Source organism: Stigmatopora argus, chromosome 20, assembly GCF_051989625.1.
Source record: "Stigmatopora argus isolate UIUO_Sarg chromosome 20, RoL_Sarg_1.0, whole genome shotgun sequence".
NCBI classification, from domain to species: domain Eukaryota; kingdom Metazoa; phylum Chordata; class Actinopteri; order Syngnathiformes; family Syngnathidae; genus Stigmatopora; species Stigmatopora argus.
This window is the reverse complement of record NC_135406.1, coordinates 4,369,541-4,397,191: the sequence shown is the minus strand read 5'-3', so window position 1 is coordinate 4,397,191 and position 27,651 is coordinate 4,369,541. Positions and strand designations below refer to the sequence as shown.

Below are 27,651 nucleotides of genomic sequence, written 5' to 3'. Positions count from 1 at the left end.
GCCGCGTGTAAAAACGGCACGGGCAAAAAAAATACGGTTGTCTTCTAGTGATTAACAGCTTGCTTGTTTGTCCACACGGCCGAATGTCATGCACGACTTCTCCCCAAACAAACCAAAAGCAGTCGAAAAATGCCGAAGGAACGGAGGACCAGACCGCACAAACATCTGCAAATGTGTGTCACGGCGGCGACGCATACACGCGGCGTTGGCACCGACACGCCAAAACATCCCCGCTTACACAACGTTTCCAGGAAGACATCAAAGGTTGTGACCTTTAGAGCACATACAGATCTGATCTCCCACGCGTTATCTTTGGTTTTTCGTGGTTGGGTGCCAGGGATGATGTCACCGGGTCATCTCCGGGTGGCTCTTAACCCTTTACATACGAAAAAACACCCAAAAACACTATGGCTATAACTAGCATATTTCTTTTTTAATCGGGCATTATTAGTAGCCACCAAAATGTAACTTTTTACTTGTTTATATAGTTAGTGAAGAAGTGAAACGCGGGTACCAAAAAATATCCCTGACAAGACAACAAGAGAATGGCTAATTATAAAAAAAAAAAAGAATAAAATATTAAGTTTCTATACAAATAATTAGGCAGGAAAAAAATTATAGATAACTGCTGTTAAATAATGAGATTAATTTTGTATTTTAATCTTTGGTATGTGTAATTTTCCCTGTTTTGTATATTTCATATTGCATTTATTTAGTGTAATAAACATTTGCAGTCTCCATTAATTTTATTTTATTTTTTAAATCCCAAATTAGATAAAAAAACGTGTTTCTGGGTTGCATAAAATACAAACAATGACCAAAAATATCTTATTTCCCTCCCATGTTTTGTAATTCAACCTAACACACTTTTTATGTATTTTATTTTGATGATGGATGACAGGTCCTGATGTTATGTTTAAAATGACCAAAAATAGTGCCTTTCCGTGTAAACGGATTTTGCTACATCTGACTACAAAAAACCAAAACAAAGAAAATAGCTAGCAAAAACGGGGAACAAAAGATAAACACAATTTTTGCTTTGAAAATAATGTCCGGAAAATAAAAATAAAAAAGCCCATCCTTCTTATAATGTGTAGAGTGCTATTTGTTTGCTTGTGTGCGCACATGTGTGTGTGTGTGTGTGTGTGTGTGTGTGTGTGTGTGTGTGTGTGTCAGGTGTCAAGTTCACCCCCAGATCGACCCGGACTGGGAATGATCTGGTCTCAGCAGGGGAAGCCAAAAAGTCCTCTTCTATACGGCATGAGTGTGTGTGTGTGTGTGTGTGTGTGTGTATGTACGCATCTAACCCGAGGATGACTCACGAACCATCTGGAGGCCAGATGCAAATTTGCCCCCCCTTTTCACATACACACATAGCCCCCCAACCCCACCCTACACACATACACACACACACACACACCTCCAGTTTCTGCAAGTTCCCTTAGTTAACCTGTGAACTTTGACCCGAGCTCAATGTGCCAGGACGAAAGTGGCGCGCATTGGCGTTTCTGGTCAAGTTCAAACATTGGAAACGGTTGGATTTGGATGAATCGACAGGTGGTGCGTTGGCGAAAATTGGCCCAAAAAATGAACATTTAGGCCATACTAATGTAAATATTTACTGTTGTACAGCCAATGTTTGTGTATATATCTCATTTTAATAGTGTTGACATACTTGTATAATCATTGGTGTCAATTATAAATATAGGCATTTTTCATTATTCATTTTTAATGTATTTTTCACATAAATTTGATTTCTAATGAATGCAATAATAGCAACAAACCGTTTGTATACATGTACATCAATATACACTATGTATATATATATATGTATATGTATGTTTATATATGTATCTATATGTATATTTATATATGTATGTATATGTATGTTTATATATATGTATCTATATGTATGTTTATATATGTATGTTTATATATATATGTATCTATATGTATATTTATATATATGTATCTATATATATGTATGTATATTTATATATATATATATTTGTATGTATATTTATATATATATATATATATATGTATATTTATATATGTATGTATATTTATATATATATGTATGTATATGTATCTATATGTATATTTATATATATTTATGTATATGTATCTATATGTATATTTATATATATATGTATGTATATGTATCTATATGTATATTTACGTGTGTATGCATATGTATCTATATCAGGGGTCTCAAACTTGCGGCCCGCGGGCCAACTGCGGCCCGCGGGACGATAATTTGCGGCCCCCGTCTTAATATGAAAGATCGATTTTTTTTTTTTTTTTACCCCTTTCCCCATGATGGCGGCGTTTAAGTGGCAGCCAGTGGCAGTAGCTCTGTCCACTCATGTTTTTCTTGTTTTACAGCATGTTTTACATGAAAAATTAGAGGGAGCATTGACATGCACCTGCTTGTGGCAGGTGTGATACTGGTGTGCCGATAGCGAGCAATGATGATGTCGTGACCGGATGATTCGCCTAAAGACGTTTCGCCGACGGACGTTTGACAGACGGACAGGTCGTACTAGTATTTGTTAGTTTAATGATTAAATACAAATACTAGTATTTGTATTTAATCATTAAACGCTGTTTTCAGCTGGATGTGACGTCTATAGACGTTTTTTTGCCTCCATCGCGATATCATCCAGTATTTGTATTTAATCATTAAATGCTGTTTTAGGATGGATTTGACCCGATTGCTGTCATTTTACGGCTCGGTTCTGCTACATCTGCCTGCCCAAGAGTGCTTATTCCCGGACTGCCATTGATGGTAGACGAACATTGATTTTTACTATAATTTGGACAACACCGGCGGCGGGCCGGATTAAAAATCCTAACGGGCCGTATATGGCCCGCGGGCCGAGGTTGAAAAACTTGTACACACACGATCCGGCGGGGCGAGCGTTCGAATCCCGTTTCGGCGAAACCTCCGTTCGGCCGAATGAACGTTCGGTGGAACGTCCATTCGGCGACCTGCCCGTCTGTCAAACGTCCGTCGGCGAAACGTCTTTAGGCGAATCATCCGAGTACCGATGATGTCGCTCACACTGGTACTCAGTGCGCTCAGGGAGGTTGTCTTTCTGCTCAGACCAACAAAAAATTAGAGGGAACTTTGGTTCGGAGCTGAATGAACCAATCACGGTGAGGTATACGGCTCTGGAGGGCGGGACATCGGCCGGGCTGTCCAGTGCCTCGCTCACTCACTCATTCCTCCAATCAGCTGGGCGGAGGTGAAGCCGTGAGGCTGATCACTCCGCTCGGCGCGCACACTCCTCCGCTGCTCTCAGCATAGAACTGAATGAGGCGCTATGATCCGTGATCCAGCCTGTGTCAGTGTCTGTAGCCATCTCCGCGATTGAAACGGAGAGCGAAAGTGCACATGCGCCACAAACCCGCGCGACTGAATGTGAAAGATCAACCCGAGACTCATTCCAAGTGGAAAAACATATTACAGAGCCCCAGAGATGTCTCTTTCAAAGCCTGCCGTGAAGAGAAAGGTCGGTGATGAGCACAGACAGTTTCAAGAAAAGTGGGGAGTGCAATATTTCTTTGTTGAACACGGGCACCCCGACGTGTCTCATTTACACTGAAAAAGTTGCGGTGCACAAGGAATACAATTTGAAACGTAATTGTACTATGAGACATGCTGAGGAGTACGAAAAATACCAGGGAGATGAGAGAGCCAGCCAGGTTGCCAGTCTTAAAACACGTCTTCTGAGGCAACAGGATCTCTTCAAGAAGGCTACCAAAGACAGTAATGCAGCAGTCAAAGCTAGCTACGCCGTTTGTGAGTTGATTGATCCTTAGCTAAGTGATCCCAAATGGCTCATGGACTTGGCTTTTCTTGTTGATATCACACATGAGCTTAATGTACTGAACAAGAAGCTACAAGGCCAGGGGCAACTTGTCAGTGCTGCCTATGACAACGTGAGAGCATTCTGCACTAAACTTGTGTTATGGAAAGCCCAGCTCTCTCAGACAAACCTTTGCCATTTCCCAGCATGCAAGGCTCTCGTGGATGCAGGCACACCATTCAGTGGTGAGAAGTATGTTGAGGCCATTTCGAAGCTACAGGAGGAATTTGATCACAGATTTGCAGACTTCAAGACACACAAAGCCACATTTCAAATTTTTGCGGACCCCTTCTCCTTTGATGTGCAAGATGCCCCTCCTGAGCTTCAAATGGAGCTCATTGACCTGCAGTGCAACTCTGCACTCAAAGCCAAGTTCAGGGAGGTGAGTGGAGAAGCAGACAAGCTTGGGCAATTTTTGAGAGAGTTGATCCCCAGCTTCCCTGAACTTTCCCGAAGGTTCAAGTGGACCATGTGCCTTTTTGGGAGCACATACTTGTGTGAGAAGCTCTTCTCCACCTTGAACTTCAATAAGTCCAAGTACAGGTCCAGACTTACTGATGAGCATCTTCAGGCTCTACTGAGGGTCTCCACTGCATCCTCCCTCAAGCCAAATGTGACTATGTGAGAAGAAGCGCTGCCAGGTCTCTAGCAGCAAGGAGTAGGCAAGAGAAGCCGTGTTCAGAATATTTCATGTTCAATGTTCCGTTCAAGTTCAGAAAGTTAAAGGTTAAAGAGCTGTTAATACAGACATTTGAAACGGAATAAAAATAATTCATTTTCTCTATTTAGCCAGCCAGTGTATATCTACTGTATGCTCATTAGTATTATTTGGTTTTGTATTACTGATTGATTTATTTTTTATTCATCTTTAAGTTAATTTATTTAATTCATTAATTTTTGTTAAAAAATAAAGATATTTGATAACGTTGGAATGTTTTATCAGTGCTTTTCTTGCGGAAATCCTGATGCGGCCCAGTCTCACCCAGACTTGGCCTCTAGCGGCCCCCAGGTAAATTGAGTTCGAGACCCCTGATCTATATGTATATTTATATGTGTATGCATATGTATATTTATATATATGTATGTATATGTATATATATATAAATATATATATATGTATCTATATGTATATTTATGTATATATATATATATGTATATTTATATATATGTATATCTATATGTATGTATCTATATGTATATTTATGTATATATATATATATGTATATTTATATATATGTATATCTATATGTATGTATCTATATGTATATTTATATGTGTATGCATATGTATATTTATATATATGTATGTATATATCTATATGTATATTTATATATATGTATATCTATATGTATGTATATATCTATATATCTACATGTATATTTAGATATATGTATATCTATATGTATACTTATATATATGTATGTATATGTATATCTATATGTATATTTATATATATGTATGTATATGTATATTTATATATATGTATGTATATGTATATATATTTCAGCAACACGTTTATTTATGTAGTTATATATTTATTTATTTATTAACTTATTTATGACCTATTTATTTATGTCTAAAATGTCTTTTTCTGTGTCTGTATTCTCACCCTCTTGCTACTGTGACAATGAAATTTCCCGAATACGGGATGAATCAAGTTATCTAATCTAATAATATAACAATGAACAAAACACTCGGGTATGCCCCTTAAAGTTAATATTTAATGAACTCGTACCAAATGTACCGTATTTTCTTGCATAGTGACTGCCTCAGCGTATAAACCGTACCCTAAAAAAATCCCTTAAAATAGTTGACTTTTACGATTTCTCTCGTATAAGACGCCCCCTGATTCACAATTTTCACCTTCATATTCATGGTTTTATGCAAGATAGGGCTTACTTTGAACTTCATTTTCATTCATAGACGTCAGAATAAATTTAGCTTAGCATTTTACCTGTTTATCTTTTCTCTATTTTGAAATAAATGACACAAATTGCCTTGCGTTATGACGTTTCTTTCTTTGTCACTAATTTGTGCGCATATAGGCGTACCCTTGATTCAGTCATCATATTTTTGAGTTACAAATAAGGCTTATATGTGAGAAAATACTGTAAGCGAGTCCTCTATATTGATCTTAAATCAAATAAAAGCAGAAATCTAGCTGTCCTGTCACCTTAGTTTCAGTGTTATGAACAATACACGCCAAAAATTCACAATAATTTACAATTTCCGAATGCCCGTAAAGTGTCCAAATAGGAACGGGCAAATAAATATGGACTGTGCGGTCCATATAATCTCTACTCAAGCATCACCACAAAAAAAATAAAAAATAGTCCCAAGTCATGGCACCCCTAAATTAAAGAACGTCTCATTGTTTTCAGCTCACTCTGCAAATGACACTTAGGAATGTCGACGCGGTATTCAAACCCGTCTGTACGGTTGAGAAAGTTTTACGAAGGCGTGGCTATTGCCACCAAGGCGTCGCAGAAAGAACTGCGGTTGGACCAAAGGGAAGACTAAAAAGAGAAATAATAATAATAATAATGAGAAAGGTAGGGAAGGAAGCGGTCAGATATAAAACGACAGTGGCGGTCCGTGAATTTCCTAGCGACGCCTTCAGCTATTGGAATCAATCCAATCCTCAAAAACTATTTTACCTGTCCCGTCGTATTTCTGGCATACGTTTTTATTCGATTTAGTGCTGAAAATGTTCATTCCCGGTTGTGACAAGCTTGCTTGCTTTGGAGTTGTCCGACCTTTCTTAATGATGTCCATCTTTTTTTCTTGAAAAGTCCGTCTTGAAAATGGCTTTGAAAGTAAATCTACAAACAAATCCATTTCTTCTCCTCCTTCAGCCATTGTGGGTTGACAAAACCGGTATTAAATCAACACAACCATATATTTGCTTGTGCAGCTCGCTCCAGATACAGTTTGCTAGCTCTGGCTAGTCCACTCTATAACTAGCCAATCATAGTTGGTCAAAGCGATGACGTATCCCTATGCCTGCGAGAAGTCAACGACATATCCCTACGCCTGCGAGAAGGCAACGACGTATCCCTATGCCTGCGAGAAGGCAATGACGTATCCCTACGCCTGCGAGAAGGCAATGACGTATCCCTACGCCTGCGAGAAGGCAATAATCTATCCCTACGCCTGTGCAAAGGCAATGACGTATCCTTATGCCTGCGAGAAGGTAATGACGTATCCCTACGCCTGCAAGAAGGCAATGACGTATCCCTACGCCTGCAAGAAGGCCTTGGGGTCGCCAAATCGAATTCTGATTAGTTAAAGCAACAATTTTATCGTTGCTTGTTTTATGCAGCAGAGCCTTCAAAACTGACTGTGAAGGCCTCAAGGCAGATTTCTGACCCTGGCAACAAATAATGGCTGAAATGTGATTGGTTAAATGCTTCAATATGAAAACACACATCTGGAAGCAGTGCAAACAGGGGGGAAAGCAATGAAAGGAAGCTAACATTCAATTTTGAATTATTAATCAGTATTCATGGACAAAATATAATATATGATTCAGATATTTCTTAGGCCGGCAGAGAAGGCCTTGAAGGCCCTGACGGTCCACCACTGTAAAACGATGAGGCGGAGCCTAGAAAGCAGGCGTGGAGGCCTGGAAGCCATTGCGCGACACTTTGCGTGATGATCGGGAGATAATTGGTGGACACATTTAACGCGGATAATGTCTTAATTGCAGCCATAATGTTTCCCTCGGCGGGAGAACAAAGGGCGGCTTTCAGTGGTGACACGCAGCCCCCTTTTGCTGGATGTTTGTTGCCGTTCCTCTTAAGGCACTAAATCTCAGGCTGAACTCATCTTTAAGCTACGCTTGCGTCATTTCCAAGTCTTCGCGTCGTGCGTCACATCTGCGTTGCGCTTAGTTGGAAGCCGGCGTTTGGGATTGCGCCACCGTTGGAGGATGTTTACTTCAAACGTGCGAGGATTGACAAATAACAGCAAAGCCAAAGTTTCGGTAGCCGCTTGCAAAACGGGACGCGATGAATTATTATTTAATGGTGGCTGTTTTGAACACGAGTTTATACAATGAATCCATTAAAATGGGGGAGTTGGTTTTAAACCTTTATCGGATAAGTGGCTGTTTTTGGTTAATTTCAACATACCGACTTGTGAAGGTCACATTTTTGGTCAATTAGCGCGCAATGTTACCATTCGGTATATAAGTGTACCCCAAAATGAGCTCAACTACCGAATTTTCTCACATATTAGCCGCCTCCGCGCTTAAAATTGCCTTAAAATCGTTGAATTGGACAATTTCTCGAGTATAAGACGACCCCTGATTCACAATTTTCACCTACATATTCATGGTTTTAATAGGGAGTACAAATGTGTTATTTTGAAGGGAAAATCTTAAGAAAAATCATCGCACGTGGTATTTTGGCCTGATTGCACATTCCGAAAGGGTGATGCCTACATGTAGACAGATTAAAAAAGGAGGTCAGGTGAGCAGTACAACCAGGAAGTGTAGTAAATAGTGGTCAGGTTTGTCATCCCTAGGTAAGATAGCGGCGCCCTGAGCGAGCAATGGCAGGCACAAGTGAGTTTTTTTAACGTTTTATGCAACATACGGTTTATTTTTTGGTTGAATTTGATTCACAGATATCAAAATTAATTTTAATAAGCATTTTATTTGTTTATCCTTTCTCTATTTCGAAATAAATGACCGCATTGTCTTGCGTTATGGCGTTTCAAGTCCAATTTGTGCGCATATAAGCCGTACCCTCGATTCAGTCATCATTTTTTTTCGAGACAAATACGGCTTATATGGGAGAAAATACGGTAAATGAAATTAGCGCCATCAGTGTCAGTCAACGAGTCGAATTAGTGCCCTATAAAAGATTTGAGTCCTCTTTGCTAGAACAGTGTAAATCAGTGGTCAGTAGCTCGCTCTAGTTCCACCGCCAACACGCCCCCCCCAGCTCAACGCCCCCCCCCCCCCCCCATTGACATTTCCATGAACCAACGCTTGATGTTCCTCAGATGACGAGGAGCGGGATGAAAGAGCGACTCCAAAAAGAAACAATCAAAATCTGCCGTGCAGATGTCTTGCGTGCGGTGCTTGCGCGGCGACTAGAGGAAAATCTGTAACCCCCCCAAAACCCCCCCAACTGATCCCCGGCCCCCCCTCCCCTGTTCTACAGGATCGCTGTCAATGGCGGCCGACGAACGCATACATTTCCTTCGAAAGCGGATTTCAACGTCACACCAGGAATGATGGATTTTGGCATATTTAGACAAGGATTTCTGGACTTTAATAGCAATTTAATGGGATTTCAATTTAAAAAAATATAGTTTTCATTCTTATACGATTCACTTACCTTTGGAATTACGCCATTTGTAGCACATTTCGCATTGAGGCATGTTACAAATGTTAGAAACAAGCTTACAAACACTACACAATGGGATGTGTGATACTAGTATGGTATGTAGTAATAGATGTGATCCTACTTTGCAATTTTTCAATTGTTATGGCCATATTTGTTGTACATTATCCACAAAAAAACAGGGATTAGTGCATTACATTATCATTAACACGATAAAAGAGCACCAAAACCTCCCCTAGAGTAAAAAAAACGTAAACACTCACATGCGTCCCCGCCAGGAACTGCAGCCACGTCGACCAATCGCTCACTTCCTGTCGGAAAGACCACAGAAAATGACACACTGCCACACACAGGTACCAATATACGACTACCGTATTTTCACGACTATACGGCGCATCATATTTTTAGCCGCAGTGTCAGTAACGAGAGCTATTTCTGTATTTTAAACACACAAAGGACGCACCGTTTTTTTGAGGCGCATATATATTATATATGAATATCGAACCGCGATAGCGCTGGCTACCGGAAGCAGACCCAGATTTCTAGTTCCGGTTTCCGGTGCGCAGTGACTGCTGGGATATATAGTTCTTGCACGCTACACCCACACGCTAAAAACATGTTTTTAAAAAGGCAACGGAAGCAAAATTGAGTTCGGTTGTACTTTATTTAGCCATTTTAAAACGTACTCACGTCATCATCACCCACAAATCCATCAAAGTCCTCATTTTCTGTGTCCGAATTGAACAATTGTCCAAATGAGTCATCGAAAACGCTGAGTTTTATACGTTCGTCCAGGCGGCCACAGTCCATTCGCAAATAGTAGCTAGCTAGTAGGTAGTGTAACTATTCTAGGGCTGTCTTCCATGCTTTCCAAGGCTGTGTTGATGCCGATCGCCAGGCCACAATCCATTCGCAAATAGTAGCTAGCGTAACTAGCTGATATCGATGTATACTGGCCACAATCCATTGGGTGTATTGACAAAAGAACTACATATCCCAGCAGTCACTGTGCAGTACTTTTTCTACGGGGAAAATAGTAGAGTCGGGGGCTGCTTGCCGTAGTTGTGAGAGATGGTGTACCCTATCGACTGATTTATTGTATTTTATCATGATAACAATTGTAGTATTGGTCCATATATAAAGCGCACTGGATTATAAGACGCCCTGTCTATTTTGGAGAAAATTTAAGACTTTTATGTGCGCCTTATAGTCGTGAAAATACGGTACACGTCAATTTAGAATCAAAACATTCATCGCCCATTAGCAAGCGTACTTGTCTGATGCATTGAAAACGACTTCACTGACGCACACGTGCCAGTAGATGGCAGTATTTGTGTTGGAGTAATCATTATTATAAATGTGTTTGCAATGAATATAAAGCCTTATAATATACATGCTTACTATGTTAATCAATATATTTGCTTATTAGGAATAGTAATGCTCATCCTAAATGTGTAACTATATTAATCAATATATATATATATATATGTGTTGATTGCTTTTATGTTAGAGTTAGAATTAATATGTGCTTTCAACGAAGACAAACGCTTACTACAAGGTCACTCTCCAGGACAGCTGGCTCCAGCTAGAGATACAAGTTCGCAATGACTTAACAATACACTGAGTCCTTGCTTCGAGGACTGATTACTGGAAGATACGCCTCAACCCTTTCCCCAGATACAAGTTCGCAATGAAGATCTGTGAAGGACGCTTAAATTGTTGTTGATTCAGCGGATGGCTATCGCTAGGTTTGACGCTAGGTTTGCTTGATTATGGAATTGTTTTGTTTCTGGTTTACGCAATTGGATCGAATCGATAACCTTGTAATTGTTTTGATTTGAGGCCTTAAATGGGCAGGACATAATGCCGCTCGACAGAATAATCTTGACCGGACGAGCGGGTGGATGTATTCTCTTCTTGCAAGAATTAAATGGTGATGTGACTACAGATGCCTTTTTTATTGAAAGCTGAATTTGGAAATACCTAAGGATAAACCTAACATTGGATAACCCTAACAATTTGACATCGCCCAGTTTGCCAGAATGACAATAAACAATTCAAGTCAAAACTAGAATCCATTTTTTTTTTTCATCTCCTGGCCAAAGTTTCGTTTTGGTGCATATCGAAAAATGACAATAAACATCGCCCGGGCGACGCCATGTTTAAACGGAAGCCGGGAAGGCGTCCCGGCACAGGAATGGGGGCGTTTATGAACCTCCGGACCTTTCCCTGACCCTCCCCCGGCAGCCCCTTAAACACGTTCGGCCCTCTCCGCCGCCATAAAACCACTTTTCGCACACGTTTTCCCTGGCGCGGAAATTCATAGGGCGTTCGCCGGCGTGCCCCCTCGCCAACCTTTGCCGGCGGACTTTTCCGCTCACGCCCCCTTCCCCTTTTGAGCACCCCCCGCCCCCCTTTCACGGTCCGCTCGGTCTGTCATCGACCCGTACGTGCGCCTGCGATACTCCCGCTTGCCTTTTTCCTGCTCCCCGCGTACGCGGTTCCAGCTGGCGGGTGCCTCGGTAGCGGCGAGCCAGGGGCCGCTCGCGATTCGTAAAGCAGAGGCGGCGGCGGCGGTCCCTGACAACGATGATTTCATAGTTGGGAAAGGGGGTGGGGGGGTTTGTACGGCAGATATATTGGGTAGAAGATGCACGGCCAAGAGAGTGAAGATCCAGCCGTGTCAAAAGTTGATTAAAAGATCACGCAAGTACGCCCCCTTGTGAGGAAATTGTACTTTAATCGAGGTTTAAAAGTCTTACAATCTGATTTTAATGACGTCTGTATTCGTAAACATGCTAAAATTCGATTGAATACGCTGTAAAGATCGGCTACAGTAGCACTCACAGTAGCATTAAGGTTCGGGATGGCGTCAAGTGTAACAAAAAAAACGTGTAAACAAACAAAAGAACGTCAAGAGGATCAAATATTTTTCAAAGTAAAATAGCTGGGGATTTAGTGTTTGGCAAACTAGTGTCCAGGGGCCAAATCTGGGCCTCCACATTATTTGGTGTGGTCCGCAGAAGTAAATCGTGTGAATCAACAGAATATTTACATTTTTTTCAATGCAAAAATGCTGAGTGAATAAAAACATGTGTCAAAGTGGCGGCCCGGGGGCCAAATCTGGCCTGCCGCATCATTTTGCGCGGCCCGGGAAAGTAAATCATGAGTGCCGACTTTCTGTTTTAGGATCAGATTAAAATGAAGAGTATAGATGTATATTAATTTTCCTGATTTTCCCTTTTTTAAATGAATAATTGTAATTTTTTAATTCATTTTTTCTGTGTTTTTAGTTCAAAAATCATTTTGTAAAATCTAAAAATATACCGTAATTACTCGAATATAACACGCAGGTTTTTGCAAAATAATTAATTCCAATAGTTGGGGGTGCGTGTTATAATCAAAAACTATTTTTTTTTTTTTTTTTATTTATTTTTTTTTTTTTTTTGTGTCTTGTTACATGGCCCTTAGCCTGGTGCTTTTTCTTGCCAAATAAATTGAATTGAAATTGAATTGAATAAAATAAATTACAAATTTTCGATCGAAAAAAGCATTGTCAAACTCACTTTGACGCACGGATTTTACGTCATCTCGTAGAGCCGACGCACGGATTTTACGTCATCTCGTGAAGCCGAGACCACCACTGCCCCCCTCTAGCCTCGTACCCGTCTCAGTTCACCCTCTCTCAGTTCAGTGTTATAATCAATAACTAAAATAAATTACAAATTTTCGATCGAAAAAAGCATTGTCAAACTCACTTTGACGCACGGATTTTACGTCATCTCGTAAAGCCAATCGGATGATGTGTTGTGGGAGGAAGAGGAAGTGGATGAAGGAAGCGTGGACGTTGATAGGATTCTCAACGAAGAGATGTATGAGAGGACAGACAAAGAGAGAGAGGAACTTTTCATTTGAAGGATTCTAATGAATAAATTTGTTTGAACAAAACAATCGTGAAACGAAGAAAAAAAGGTAAGATTTCTGATTTTCGTCAGCGGGAAATTTTAGGTGCGCACTATATTCGAGTACTGCGTTTTTCCAGATTTTTTTGGCCCAAAGTTATACCTGCGTGTTATTTTCGAGTGCGCGTTATATTCGAGTAATTACGGTATATTAAAAAAGCTAAAATAAACATTGTTTCAGATCTATAAAAAACTGAATATTCAGGGATTTTAATCCCGTTCTTTTAATCCATTTATAAAAAAAAAAAATCTAAATATTATATCTAAAATGGTCCGTCCCACATGAAATCAAGTTGACGTTAACGCGGCCCGCGAACCCCCCTTGAATAAAAATGACTATCGATGCCAACAATTTCTCAAAATCATTCATAAAAATATCAAAATAGCCATTTCCCAACACGATTGAATTCTTTATTAACAGTTCTCATTCACTGCCAGCCTTTCCCAGTCCAAACGGATTGGTCGTCTCGCACCGCCATTGCATCAAATCCACCAAAACATCGTTGGGGTTATTCTGGGATATTATTATATATGTGTATATTACTCATTATATGTATGTGTGGAATATTAATAATTATATGTATATGTGATACATATTTCATTATAAGCAGACGAAAGCTCAGTATAACAAGGACACTTTCCCCCCTGCAGCAGGCTCCGAGGACATTTAATTGTTTTTAGGACTATTGACCTGACAGATCACCAAGTTCCGGGCCGAGGACTGTTGATCTGAGTTGGCAATGAAGATCTACAAGGGACTCTTAAATTGCTTTGACTTGGATTCCGGCAGATGGCGATAATCGAATCAACTTCCGAAAATACTCGCATATTGTTTTCAAAATACTGTCGCTCGGTTCACCTTTTATGGAAATTATTATATTTACTTGTGCAAATTCTTACGCAATTGTTTTTGCTTTCCGATCTGATATGCAATTGTTGTTGCAGTTGTTGTTTTTTTACCTTAATTGTGTTATTCAGTTAGCTTATGCAATTGGATTGAATAGATAACCTTGTAATTGTTTTGATTTGATATCTTAAATTGGCAGGAGAGCAATTCGGTCCTTTAGAATGTCACGGTGGCGAGGACGAGCCAGGACTGTTTCTCACTTGCAAGTTAACGCCTTGTATTGTTTTATATTATATTAAAGTATACCTATTAATAAACCTATCAACATAATTTAAAAAAAAAACATCCCAACTTCAACGCCGCCTTGCCGTGTGGGAACGGAGCCATAAAACGAGGACTTGGACACGCTACTGACAGCCACTCGCTATTAAAACATGCCTTACAGGTGTGTGTGTGTGTGTTGAACAAGATTAAATAGAGAAAGTGTAACCTCTATCCGTGCTTGTGCGTGGCTGTAAAAAGCTTATACAAGGTGCCAACGGCTCTGACCTTTGACCTCTTTTGAAAGTTGCTGTATGTTGGAATGCGTATTAGCAGGATTTGGTGTTCCGGTGCCCCCCCACCCCCTTTGGGGGGGTGGGTGTGTGACCTCAGACATGTGTTGGTGTTAACTGGCACCACCGAGCCTGGAGGGGATCATTAGTGGGCTCTTTACAGTACGTAGTGGGAGGAGCTTTGCAACAAAACGTCCCGACGCCGGCGACGCCGCCAAGATGGCGGCTTGAGCGGTCGCCACTCCCCCAACGGGGGGCCTGTTAAGGCTTCGCGGGGCTCTCGTTTAAACTGGCGGGCAAAATATGTTAATTCTAACAGAGATTTTTTAAAAATATGTTTACATTTGTGGAGATTTTTGGAAAAAAAATCCAGGGATGATGCTCAGAGAGTAAGGTGACAAGGGACACCCGGATAGGGTGGGATAGGGGGGCATGCAAACACACTCCCCAACTTCTTGGGGAAGTTTTAAGTGGTCCCTTTTGTCCTCGGTCATGGTACCATTCCCTCCTTTTCTAGCTGCCTTTTCTTCTGGCCTTTTAACAGTAACCAGAGAGGCCAAGAACAACGCCGGGACACAGCGGGAGACGAGGTGGGCGAGTTGGGGGACACCGAGGGGGGAGAAAGGGGAGACAGCCAGGCGCTTAAAGGGGCTCGGAGATAAGAACTGTCTCCACGCTGTAAGAGAATCCTGTCTTCCTTTTCCTCTTCTGTTTTCAGATAAGAGAAAGAGCAGGTTTATCTTCATGTGTGTGTGTGTGCGTATATGTTTGTGTGTGTGTGATTGCCAGACGGCTTTCTCAGAGCCTAGATGCCAATCATCTGGTTTCCACCATTCACCCTTTGTGTGTGTGCCTGATTAGCCCCATTTCTTTAGCTTATGTCGCGTACAGGATGTGCTACAGAGTTAAAAAGATTAATTACATTTACTTCATGACCCTAAATTTTTGATGTCCTTAAGTCGTGTAGCTCATTTGCCCGTAAAAATACTAAATATTGTCCTAAAATGATGATACACACCTAACCCTAACACTGACCCTAACCCTTACGCTAACCCTAACCCTTACTCTTACCCTAACACTGACCCTAACCCTTACCCTTACCCTTACCCTAACACTGACCCTAACCCTAACCCTTACCCTTACCCTAACTCTAACCCTTACCCTTACCCTTACCCTAACCCTTACCCTTACCCTTACCCTAACTCTAACCCTTACACTGACCCTAACCCTAACCCTTACCCTTACCCTAACTCTAACCCTTACCCTTACCCTTACCCTTACCCTAACCCTTACCCTAACTCTAACCCTTACCCTTACCCTTACCCTTTCCCTAACTCTAACCCTAACCCAAGTCCTAGAATGAGTTAATTCATTCCAGTCATTGAAATGAACCTCACCAAATATTAATCAATCAATAAATCTTCCCATCAGGTACCGTAATGCATAAGCTATTAGCACCCAGAAAATTTGACCAGAAAAAAAACATATTTCTGCATGGTACGTGGCAGGAAACTTTCAACGAAATAAACACGATGTTAGACGCCGAATGGCGTGGCTCTTAACGAGAAAATCAAATCCGTTTATTCATGTCCAATCTGTTGGAAGCGGGAAAGTGGCAGCGAATGAAAGGACGAAGAATTGAAAATGACTCACACTGGCTAGAAGTTGTTTTGAACTCCTGTCGACAGTTGAAAAATTTGCCGGGCCGTTTCCATTTCCGCTAGATTCTAAAAATACCGAAGCTAGGCTTCGCTTCATTTGACGACTCGCGGCCTCCCAATCAGGCGCGCCTTTGGCGGACTGTCAGTCACGCCCCTTCTGATCGATGGCCCGGCGCCCCGTGCAAACATTCCCTGTTGGTTTAGGGGTGCACGGGGCACCTGCCCGGCGCGGTGATTAACCGGCCGCCTCGGCGACGGGAAACGGCGGCGAGAGGCAAGATTCGGGCAGAGTTAATGATTTCACCATGTACAAACCACACTCGCAAAAACGTTCCCTTCCCATGAAACCCGAGCGCTGCCTATCGTCGGGGCGTCCATTCACCTTCGTCTCTATTGACGGCGCTCAACGTATCAGTGGCGCGTAATGCCCGCCATTACATCCCCGCTCATTGTCTCGCTTATCGCACCCAACTTTTCTCGAGTTTCCAATCCCGCGCCCAGTTGATTAGGTTGCCCTTTCACCGTATTTTTTCGCATATTAGCCACCCCCACGTATAAGCCGCACCCCTAAAATGGTTGAATTTTACAATTTCTTTTGTATAAGACGCCCCTGATTCACAATTTTCACATCCATTTTCATGGTTTTAATAGGGAGTACAAATGTCTTATTTTGAAAGGCAAATCTTAAGAGAAATTAACTCAAAAAATTAACCCCAGCCAAACTCCGCCTCCAATCTGTACACCAGGGGTGTCAGACTCGGGTTGGTTCGCGGGCCGCGTTAACGTCAACTCGATTTCACGTGGGCCGGACCATTTTAGATATAATATTTAGATATTTTTTTTAGAAATGGATTAAAAGAACTGGATTAAAAACCCTGAATATTCGTTTTTTAATAGATCTAAAACAATGTTTATTTTAGCTTTTTATATATTTTTTAGATTTTACAAAATGATTTTTGAACTAAAAACACAGAAAAAAATGGATTAAAAAATGACAATTATTGATTTAAAAGGGGGAAAATTAGGAAATTTAATATACATCTATACTCTTCATTTTAATTTGATGCTAAAACTGAAAGTCGGTACTCATGATTTACTTTCCCGGGCCGCACAAAATGATGTTTATTTTAGCTTTTTTTAATAGCGTATTTTCACGACTATAAGGCGCACATAAAAGTCTTAAATTTTCCCCAAAATAGACAGGGCGCCTTATAATCCAGTGCGCTTTATATATGGACCAATACTAAAAATATTATGATGATAAAATAAAATAAATCAGTCGATAGGGTACAACATCCTCTACAGCTCTCACAACCACGGCAAGCAACCCCCGACTCTACTATTTTCCCGTAGAAAAAGTACTGCGCAGTGACTGCTGGGATATGTAGTAGTTCTTTTGTCAATACACCCAATGGATTGTGGCATGTATACATCAACATCAACATCAACACAGCTTTCGAAGCATGGAAAGCAGTGTTGGAAAAGTTACGCTAGCTACTGGCTAGCTAGCTACTATTTGCGAATGGATTGTGGCCGCCTGAACGAACGTATAAAACTCAGAACACAGAAAATATATAAAGACTGACCCACTGTTCATTCGGAGAGAGTTGCAAGGACAACAGACTGTGAGCGGTTCACATCTGTTCGAGCTCTCTCCCCATCCTGCAGTCCGGTAATAAACCTATTTCCTATTACATTGATCTCACTCTTTCTTGACCTGCTCCTGAAGTTGTATTTTCAGATCTATCACATTTTTTTTGCGACAAATACGGCGTATTTGCGAGAAAATGGATGGCGCTCACGAAACCACCATAGCTGGACTCAAACAGAACCGAGCATTGTTGTTTACGACATGTCGCCTGGAATTTTTGGATGCTTTGGCTGATTTATTAAGATGCCCCACAGACCGAGTTGCCCATAATTATGGTGGGCGAAGAGAGATTTTGGTGGGTTTCTAAAACCCATTTTTGAGGTTTGGTCGACCATGTGAGAGAATGAACATGATTTTTTTGTTGTTTTTTATTGTTTTTTGTTTTGCCTCGCCGACAGATCCTTCCAATTCTTTTCCAAACCATTTTCCGCCGTCCCCCTTTGTGAATCCATCTCCCCAGTTGCCGTGGTAACACAACGCAGCAACGCATCTTTGAAGGTCGTGCCATCCAATGACAAGTCTGCGTTTCCGCTAACGGGTCTTTGATCGATCCGGAGGGTCGGCGGGTCGCCGCGGCAACCGCTGTCGACAAACAGGACGGTGGGCGGAGTTGTCAAAACAAACGGGGACGCCGCCGGCCGTCGTTGATGCTTTGGGGGTGAAGTGAAGCACGCTGGGAAATGTTGAGAGTCATACCGAGGGTTTTGGCTCCGACATGAACTGATGGGTTTTGAATGGCCTTTTGTTCTGGGATGAATTTGCGGTCGTGGCCACCAGGAGGAGGATGGTGGCGGTGGCGGTGGCGAGGTGGCTCTACCAGGAAGCTAACATGAATCTCTCCTTGAAGGTTCATTAAAAAGTCAACTGCAATCCCAATGTAGTGCTTAGGGAGTCAGAAACGAGTGAATGATCATTCCGGACTTTCCTAATGACTTTTTGAAGAATTTTTATGAACTTTATCTGTCCCCGACTGCAGTTCGGCGCCACTTTGACAAGCTTGAATGTGGACAGTAAATTTCTCAAAACAAAAACAGCATCTCTTCTTCTTCTTTGTCGTCTCCACGGATGAAAATGCAGAAATCTAAGAGCCAACTTTCCTGTGTTTTCAGGAGGAAGGGATCCGTGTAGTGGGTTGGCCTCATGAACCCCAAATTTGGCAACCCGTTTTATAACCTAAACATTTCCAGCAAGTTTGCTAATTATTCGGAACTGAATACTTTTACCTACAGATCGAGGTAGCGACAGGAAACCATTTTAGGAAGGATTACCGTATTTTCTCGCATATAAGCCGCCTTCGCGTATAAGCCGTACCCTTAAAATTGCCTTAAAATGGTTGAATTTGAATATATCTCTTGTATAAGACGCCCCCTGATTCACAATTTTCACCTCCATATTCATGGTTTTAATAGGAAGTACAAATGTCTTACTTTGAAGGGCACGTGGTATTTCTGCGATACTGTATAAATCGATTCCACGATTGCAGATTCCGAAAGGGTATAGACCAAGGGTGTCAGACTCGGGTTGGTTCACGGGTCGCGTTAACGTCAACTCGATTTCATGTGGGCCGGACCGTTTTAGATATAATATTTAGATTTTTTTAAATAAATGGATTAAAAGCTCTGAATATTCAGTTTTTTATAGATCTAAAACAATGTTTATTTTAGCTTTTTTTAAATATGTTTTTAGATTTTACTAAATGATTTTTGAACTAAAAACACAGAAAAAAATGATTAAAAAATTACAATTATTAATTTAAAAGGGGGAAAATCAGGGAATTTTATATACAGCTATACTCTTCATTTTAATTTGATCCGAAAACTGAAAGTCGGCACTCATGATTTACTTTCCCGGGCCACACAAAATGATACGGCGGTCCAGATTTGGCCCCTGGGCCGCCACTTTGACACATGTGGTGTAGACAAATTATATGCGAGAAATTATGGTAACTGAAACTCTTCAATTCAATTTCGATCCCCCTTGTTGAGGTGGTTTGGTGAATCTCGCTGATTGGTATAAAATGAGTTGACTTGTCGTGCAAGTGAAACGCGGGAGTGCAAGTCGTGCGTTCTCGATTCGCGCACGGCCGTCTGATGTCGATTTCCGAAGACGGGGGGGGGGGGGGGGGGAAATGAAAGACAGCGAGAAAAGGTCGACGGGAAGGTCGCATGACATCAGTGAGGTATCAGAAGAGGTCAAGGAATCACGTTGAGCTCTCCTTTATGAAACCTTTGAATGCGGCTATTGAACCTCCCCGAGGCTAAAACAAATCATTAGCATTCCGCGTAAGACTCCGGCAAGCCCGTTCGGGAGGAAATGAGAACTTTGCTCTTTCATATTTGACATTTTCCAAGCGGGCCGTCGAATCTCCGAGTGATGAAGTGATTCGGATTGCCAACGTTTCGTCTTAATCCAGGTGGGAAGACCAGGAGGCGGCCTGTCCAGTATCATTCCGTGTTTGTCCTCGCCACTTTCATCTCCCGAGTTCTTTTCTCATTTCCTCACGCATTCCTCCCCGTTCTCCGTCCAAGGCCGCGGGGCCAGAGGAGCTCCTTCCTGCGCCGCCGCCGCCGCCGCCGCGGACAACAAATGGACTCAATCATCGAGCGTCGGCCTCGTCCTCTTCCTCAAGGTCCTCGAGGGCTTCACCCGGCGAAAATGGCGGCGAGGTCGACCAAGAGACGGCCGCAAACGCTGGCGTCGCCAGACGTGCGAACCGAATGCTTGCGGTGAGCGGCGAAGAATTCCTCTTCTGTCATGAGTCTTTGTACGCCGACAAAAAACATCAGCGGCATGCGACCATGAATGATGACCACATTAATCACAAACATATTTCCACATGTGCGCTGAAGACACAACAGTACATCCGGAGGAGGAGAAGCCAAGCCTGGAAGACAGCAGGCGTGACGTGATGTCATCGCATTTGGTGTCGATGTACCTTGACTCGTGACCAGACGTTTCGTCGAAAGACGTTTGGTTGAACGGACGTTTGGTCCCCGGACGTTTGGTCGACCGGATGTTTGGTAGAGTGAACGTTTGGTCGAACGGACGTTTGGTAGAACGGACGTTTGGTAGAACCGATGGTTGGTAGAACGGACGTTTGGTAGAACGGACGTTTGGTAGAACGGACGTTTGGTAGAACGGACGTTTGGTCGAACGGACGTTTGGTCGAACGGACGTTTGGTCGAACGGACGTTTGGTCGAACGGACGTTTGGTAGAACGGACGTTTGGTAGAACGGAGGTTTGGTAGAACGGAGGTTTGGTAGAACGGAGGTTTGGTAGAACGGACGTTTGGTAGAACGGACGTTTGGTAGAACGGACGTTTGGTAGAACGGACGTTTGGTAGAACGGACGTTTGGTAGAACGGACGTTTGGTCGAACGGACGTTTGGTCGAACGGACGTTTGGTAGAACGGACGTTTGTTCGCCGGGTTCGCTCGCTGTCAAATTATGACAGAGACTGTTGATATTTTGATATTAGATATTTAGATATTAAACTCACTCTCTCTTCTACCAAACGTCCGGTCGACCAAACGTCCGGTCGACCAAACGTCCGTTCAACCAAACGTCCGTTCTACCAAACATCCGTTCTACCAAACATCCGTTCTACCAAACGTCCGTTCGACCAAACGTCCGTTCGACCAAACGTCCGGTCGACCAAACGTCCGTTCTAACAAACGTCTTTCGACGAAACGTCCGAGTACCACCTTGACTTGGCCTACCTTCATTCAGCGCGTTCCTAATAAACCCGTAAATGTATCCGGTCCAACATAGACTTTTTTTTTTCTGGCGCCGGCGGGCATGCTATGAGGAAATGGCGTCACAGAACAAATCAAACACCTGACCCGCCACCGAAACGCCACTTTCTTCGCCGTTGATGTCATCGGCGGGTTCTGACCTCCAAGCCCCGCCCTCCCCAGGTCTGTCGCCGCGATGACAGCACTTACTTGTCGCTTTTGGAGCCATAAAGATGTGATGTCATATTTGGACTTGAGGAGCAAAACAAATACGTTTTAATCTTATGATGCATCGCTCGCCAACCCTTTTAGGCACCGCCTTCTGATTTACGGCGCCAATAAAACAATATTGATTAGCCGAGCATTAGCGACTCACTAAATCCTTCTCTCCTTACCTTTGACCCTTGCCGGAGCCGTAAAGTAACACCTTATTATCACGAGTTGGGTGCGTCACCCCCTCTACCCACGCACCCGCCGCCCCCTCGCTTTCATCATGGAGTTTCTCGCCCGCAGAGCTGCTGAGTTCCAAGCCAGCGGGACGCCAGCGTCAACGCGAATAGACTAACAAATCACCTTGAAAGCGGGTGTTAAGCTGCACATCACACACAGAAAGAACGAAAAAAAAAAAAAGGCTTCCCGCGCCATCCTGCTCTCTGCCGCCATTGTACAGTACAATGTGGCGTCTGTACGGGGGCGCAGGTACAGTAACGGCGCCTCCATATGGCTCCCATTCCTCGCAGGAAGAAAGGCTATATTGTTGGCGGCCTGTAAAAAATTAACTGGGTCCACGCTTGAAACTATAACAAAAGCACCGCCGTCGTTTGACACGGTCTGAAGGAGTCGTTTCACCTGGACGCCGCCACGATTGGACCAAAAACCAAGCCGTAATTGCACATGGTTATTGTATTAAGAAGGGGGCACGGAACGATTAAAAAGACCAGTCCTCGCCCTTCATTTTTCCAAATATTATTGCCTGCTAAATGGCTAAACGGTAAAACTCTAACAAAAAACAACAAAACGGTGTAAAAGCAACATTTGTATACTGTGGTGGTAGTAGTAGAAGTAGTAGTAGTAGTAGTAGTGGTAGTAGTGGTAGTAGTGGTAGTAGTGGTAGTAGTGGTAGTAGTGGTAGTAGTGGTAGTAGTGGTAGTAGTGGTAGTAGTGGTAGTAGTGGTAGTAGTGGTAGTGGTAGTAGTAGTAGCAGTAGCAGTAGTGGTAGTAGTAGCAGTAGTAGTAGTAGCAGTAGTGGTAGTAGCAGTAGTGGTGGTAGTAGTAGTAGTAGCAGTAGTGGTAGTGATAGTGATAGTCATAGTAATAGTAGTAGAAGTAGTAGTTGTTGTAGTAGTAGTAGCAGTAGTAGCAGTAGTAATAGTAGTAGTAGTAGCAGTAGTAATAGTAGTAGTAGCAGTAGTAGTAGTTGTAGTAGTAGTGGCAGTAGTAGCAGCAGCAGTAGTAGTAGTAGTAGCAGTAGTGGTAGTAGTAGTAGTAGTAGTAATAGTAGTAGCAGTAGTGGTAGTAGTAGTAATAGGAGTAGTAGCAGTAGTGGTAGTAGTAGCAGTAGTGGTAGCAGTAGTGGTAGTAGTAGCAGTAGTGGTAGTAGTAGCAGTAGTGGTAGTAGTAGCAGTAGTGGTAGTAGTAGCAGTAGTGGTAGTAGTAGCAGTAGTGGTAGTAGTAGCAGTAGTGGTAGTAGTAGCAGCAGTAGTAGTAGTAGCAGTATTGGTAGTAGTAGCAGTAGTAGCAGTAGTAGCAGTAGTAGTAGCAGTAGTGGTAGTGGTAGTGATAGTCATAGTAGTAGTAGAAGTAGTAGTGGTAGTAGTTGTTGTAGTAGTAGTAGCAGTAGTAGCAGTAGTAATACTAGTAGTAGCAGCAGCAGTAGTAGTAGTCGCAGTAGTGGTAGTAGTAGTAGCAGCAGCAGCAGCAGAAGCAGTAGTAGTAGAAGTAGTAGTAGCAGTAGTGGTAGTAGTAGCAGTAGTGGTAGTAAAAAAACCAAGCCGTAATTGCACATGGTTATTATATTGCCATTTCGTGCACGTCAAGTCTAATTTGTGCGCATATAAGCCGTATCCTCGATTCAGTCATTATTTTTTGAGTGACAAATACAGCATATACGTGAGAAAATACAGTATCTTAAACCCAAACTGGTCATTATGACCTATTTCTTTGCCTGAGGTAAAAATAAAATAAATATTTACCATTTCAACATGGCCGAAATTGTCATTGGTGAGCTATTTGAACCAATTGTTTTTTATATATATAAATTACATTGATTTGACCAAAATTTTCTTCATCAAACCTCTCTAATCATAATAATAATTTAAAAAAAGCATATTTCTGCCATCTACTGGCAGTTATGTACCAACCCAATTGTTAATTAGCACCAGAACCCTACCCACTTTTCAGAAAGCTAATTAACAAGTACCCTTATTACATTATATTTAAACAAAAAACATAGCAGATACAGAAAATACATAATACTGCCTTTTTCCCCCATAATCCTTTGGGAGGATTCTGATTGGCTGCTGGCCCTCAGCCAAGGACTAATGTCTGCCACATCAAAGTTACGTGCGGGTAGTTACTCCAAGGTGACCACATACATACATATAATATACATTTACTATTAAAACCATTTCAATTAAATTTGCGGTTGAGTGTGTTGGGGTCTTGAAACTCACATGTGAGGGGTGGGCTGGGGGGTCCGGTCCACAATGGTCCTTGTAGTCTTACAGCTGCTATGCCCACACACACACACACACACACAGAGTAAAGTCAGTTTTTAAATAAAAAAAATGCAGACGAGCAAATAAAAAAAAATAAAGTGCGGCGAACAGGAAATGGCATCATGGCGCTGGCGGCCTTCCCAACGCTTTGAGGCGCCATTATGGCTCCAAACATTTAGGCTGTTTTGGAAATCACTCCCCATTCGCTGTACAGTGCGCTATTTGTGGGCTATGATGTACATAGTGTGGGTAAACATATCTATACATTTGATAAAGTGCTCAAAATGTAGTGTATTTTATTCCTCGTAATTGTTTTCATAGAGAAAAGCATGGAAAGTATTCGGGGGAATTGTGCTTTATAAGAATTGACAGTGCAAAATACTCATTAAATATGTTATCATAGTTGACTTCTTGTTCAAGACTTGGGTGACTTCATCTTATGCAACAATTATGATTTAAATCCATTTTTATATAAGTGACGAGAAGCAATGTATATTGAAAGGTTGTTTTTTTAAATTCACTATTTCAACAAACATTCATGACAAAGCTGTCACAGGTGCAACGCATTTCATGATTAACAATATCATCCTTCACTTTATCTCGTGATAGATTACAAAACCCGACTAAAAAGTCAATTTTTTAAGAGCTTAATCATTGTTTTTCATGCTTTAATAATGGAATTAGAATCAATTTGTATTATTTGATTACCTGCTGTGTGATGTGCACGCATTATCACCTGCTGAAATTTCTTCCTCTGGAAACAAGATGGACAGAAACAATACGATTAGGGGAGCTTGTGCCCTCTAGCGATTTTTTTCTGCATAGCCACGGTGGCGTCATGGAAAAAGTTCTCTCCCCAGGAAAACCTCCAGCACCCTCCTATGCACTACGTGACAAACAACGATGAGTGTCTTTAACTACTTCCATTTATAGAGCAATCATCACAGCACGGCAGCATTTTACGACGAGATTGTGCAAGTGTGAACACATCATGACCCACATGTGGACATTAAGATATCCAATAAAGTGTTTTTTCTACATTTAAATCCATTTTAATTGCTTCAAGGTAATTACGGATGTTGTTCCGGAATGCTAATAAATCTGGACTCTAATGAAACAACAACAAAACAATGGAAAAGCAACATTTGTATACTGTGGTAGTAGTAGTAGTAGTTGCAGCAATAGTAGTGGTAGTAGTAGCAGTAGTCGCAGCAATAGTAGCAGTAGTCGCAGCAATAGTAGTGGTAGTAGTAGCAGTAGTCGCAGCAATAGTAGTGGTAGTAGTAGCAGTAGTGGTAGTAGTAGCATTAGTGGTAGTGATATTCATAGTAGTAGTAGTAGTAGTAGTACTGGTAGTGATATTCATAGTAGTAGTAGTAGTAGTAGTAGTAGTAGTAGTACTGGTAGTGATATTCATAGTAGTAGTAGTAGTGGTTGTGGTCATGATAATAGTAGTAGTAGAAGTAGTAGTAGTAGAAGTAGTAGTAGAAGTAGTAGTAGTAGAAGTAGTAGTAGTAGAAGTAGTAGTAGTAGAAGTAGTAGTAGTAGAAGTAGTAGTAGTAGTAGAAGTAGTAGTAGTAGAAGTAGTAGTAGTAGAAGTAGTAGTAGAAGTAGTTGTAGTAGTAGTAGTTGTAGTATTAGCAGCAGTAGTAGCAGTAGTTGCAGTTGAAGTTTTAGTAGTAGTAGTACTAGTAGTAGTTGCAGTTTTAGTAGTAGTAGTAGTGGCAGCAGCAGTAGTAGTAGCAGCAGTAGTAGTAGTTGTAGTAGTAGTACTAGTAGTAGTAGTAATAGTAGTAGTGGTAGTGATAGTAGTAGTACTAGTAGTAGTAGTATTAGTAGTAGTAGTAGAAGCATTAGTAGTTGTAGTACTGATAGTGGTAGTTGTAGTGGTAGTGATAGTGGAAGTGGTAGTGGTAGTGGTAGTGGTAGTGGTAGTAGTAGTAGTAGTAGTAGTAGTAGTAGCAACAGTAGTAGTAGTAGTAGCTGGCAGTAATAGTAGTAGTAGTTGTTGTTGTTTTAGTAGTAGTAGCAGTAGTAGCAGTAGTAGTCATAGTAGTAATAGTCGTAGTCATAGTAGTAGGAGTAAAAGAGATGCATTAACCCTTTCTGGAACAGTGAATATTTTTGATAAATAGATATATTTGGTCAAACAAACAACATGACCGTCAAGTACTATCTTTACTCCTTTAAAACATGTAATGATTCTCATTGACATGTTATTTTTAATGAGCATCGCATGAACACAATGCTGACAAAAGCAAAAGAAATGAAATTTGAAAAAAATCCAACTGAAATACACATTGAAAAACCATCAAAAGAGTCAAAAAGAAGCGCTTCCCGAGAGAGACGCCATGAGTTTCCAGCTGAAATAGCGCCGTTGAGCGCGCCGGCGTTTAATTGGCTGGAAAAATCGTGAAAAGCAGGATGCTTTTGGTCGCCTTGTCCGACTCACTTCCTGTCCCACGCAGGAAGTAAACCCGTGTCGTTCCGCAGCCGCTTTCTTTTAAGAGTCCCTTCAGAATAAAGCCGTCCCAGACTCTCACGCCTTTTCCGTCATCGGGCCGAAGGTCAGGAAAGAGTCGCTCTGATCTTTATTTAGTGCTTCTTCTTGAAGTCTGGTCGGGGATGACCCAGAGGAAGAGACACGGCCAACTGGACCGTATAAGCCGCACCCTTAAAATGGTTGAATTTTACGATTTTTCTCGTATGAGACGCCCCCTGATTCGCCATTTTCATGGTTTTAATAAGGGAGTACAAATGTATTACTTTGAAGGGAAAATCTTAAGCAAAATCTGAGATACAGTATGAATCGAAAGCACATTACAGTGGTACCTCGAGATACGAGCTTAATCCGTTCCGGGACTGAGCTCGTATGACAAGATTCTCGTAACTCGAGCGGAAGTTTCCCATTGAAATGAATGGGAAAAAGTTTAATTTGTTCCAGCCCGCTGAAAAAACACCAAAAACAGGATATTGGATTGGAAAAAAATGTTTTATTTAATAACTCATCCGGTGCTCGTAAATATTGTTATACACGAAAGATATGCAAAAAAAATGCCATGGCCACCTGGCTTGGTCGCATCACGAAATTTTGACCGCATCACGGGCGAATTGTTCAATCGAAATTTCCCGCCATAAGACGAGCATTTTGTATGACGAGCGGTCGTATGACGAGGTACCACTGTATTAGGGTCAAATACGGCTTATATGCGAGAAAATATGGTAATTATAGTAATCATCGTTGCCTTCCAACTGCTCAAATTTGTGTTTTAGTAGTAATAGTAGTAGTAGTTGTT

At 41.7% G+C, this 27,651-nt stretch overlaps 1 long non-coding RNA gene across 2 annotated transcripts in view; it reads right to left on the bottom strand.

Annotated features, from left to right (window-relative positions):
- Positions 1 to 25,105, bottom strand: part of LOC144065312 (uncharacterized) — an 80,381-nt gene extending 55,276 nt beyond the window's left edge. Inside the window, exons 1-3 of one of the 2 annotated variants that reach the window (XR_013297131.1) lie at positions 25,064 to 25,105; positions 24,311 to 24,364; positions 9,493 to 9,540 (exon numbers count right to left, since the gene is read on the bottom strand). This is a non-coding gene — a long non-coding RNA (uncharacterized LOC144065312). Of the gene's footprint in view, positions 1 to 9,492; positions 9,541 to 24,310; positions 24,368 to 25,063 lie in introns of both variants that reach the window. The other variant, XR_013297130.1, reaches the window with a different exon arrangement.
- Between the last annotated feature and the right edge of the window lie 2,546 nt (positions 25,106 to 27,651).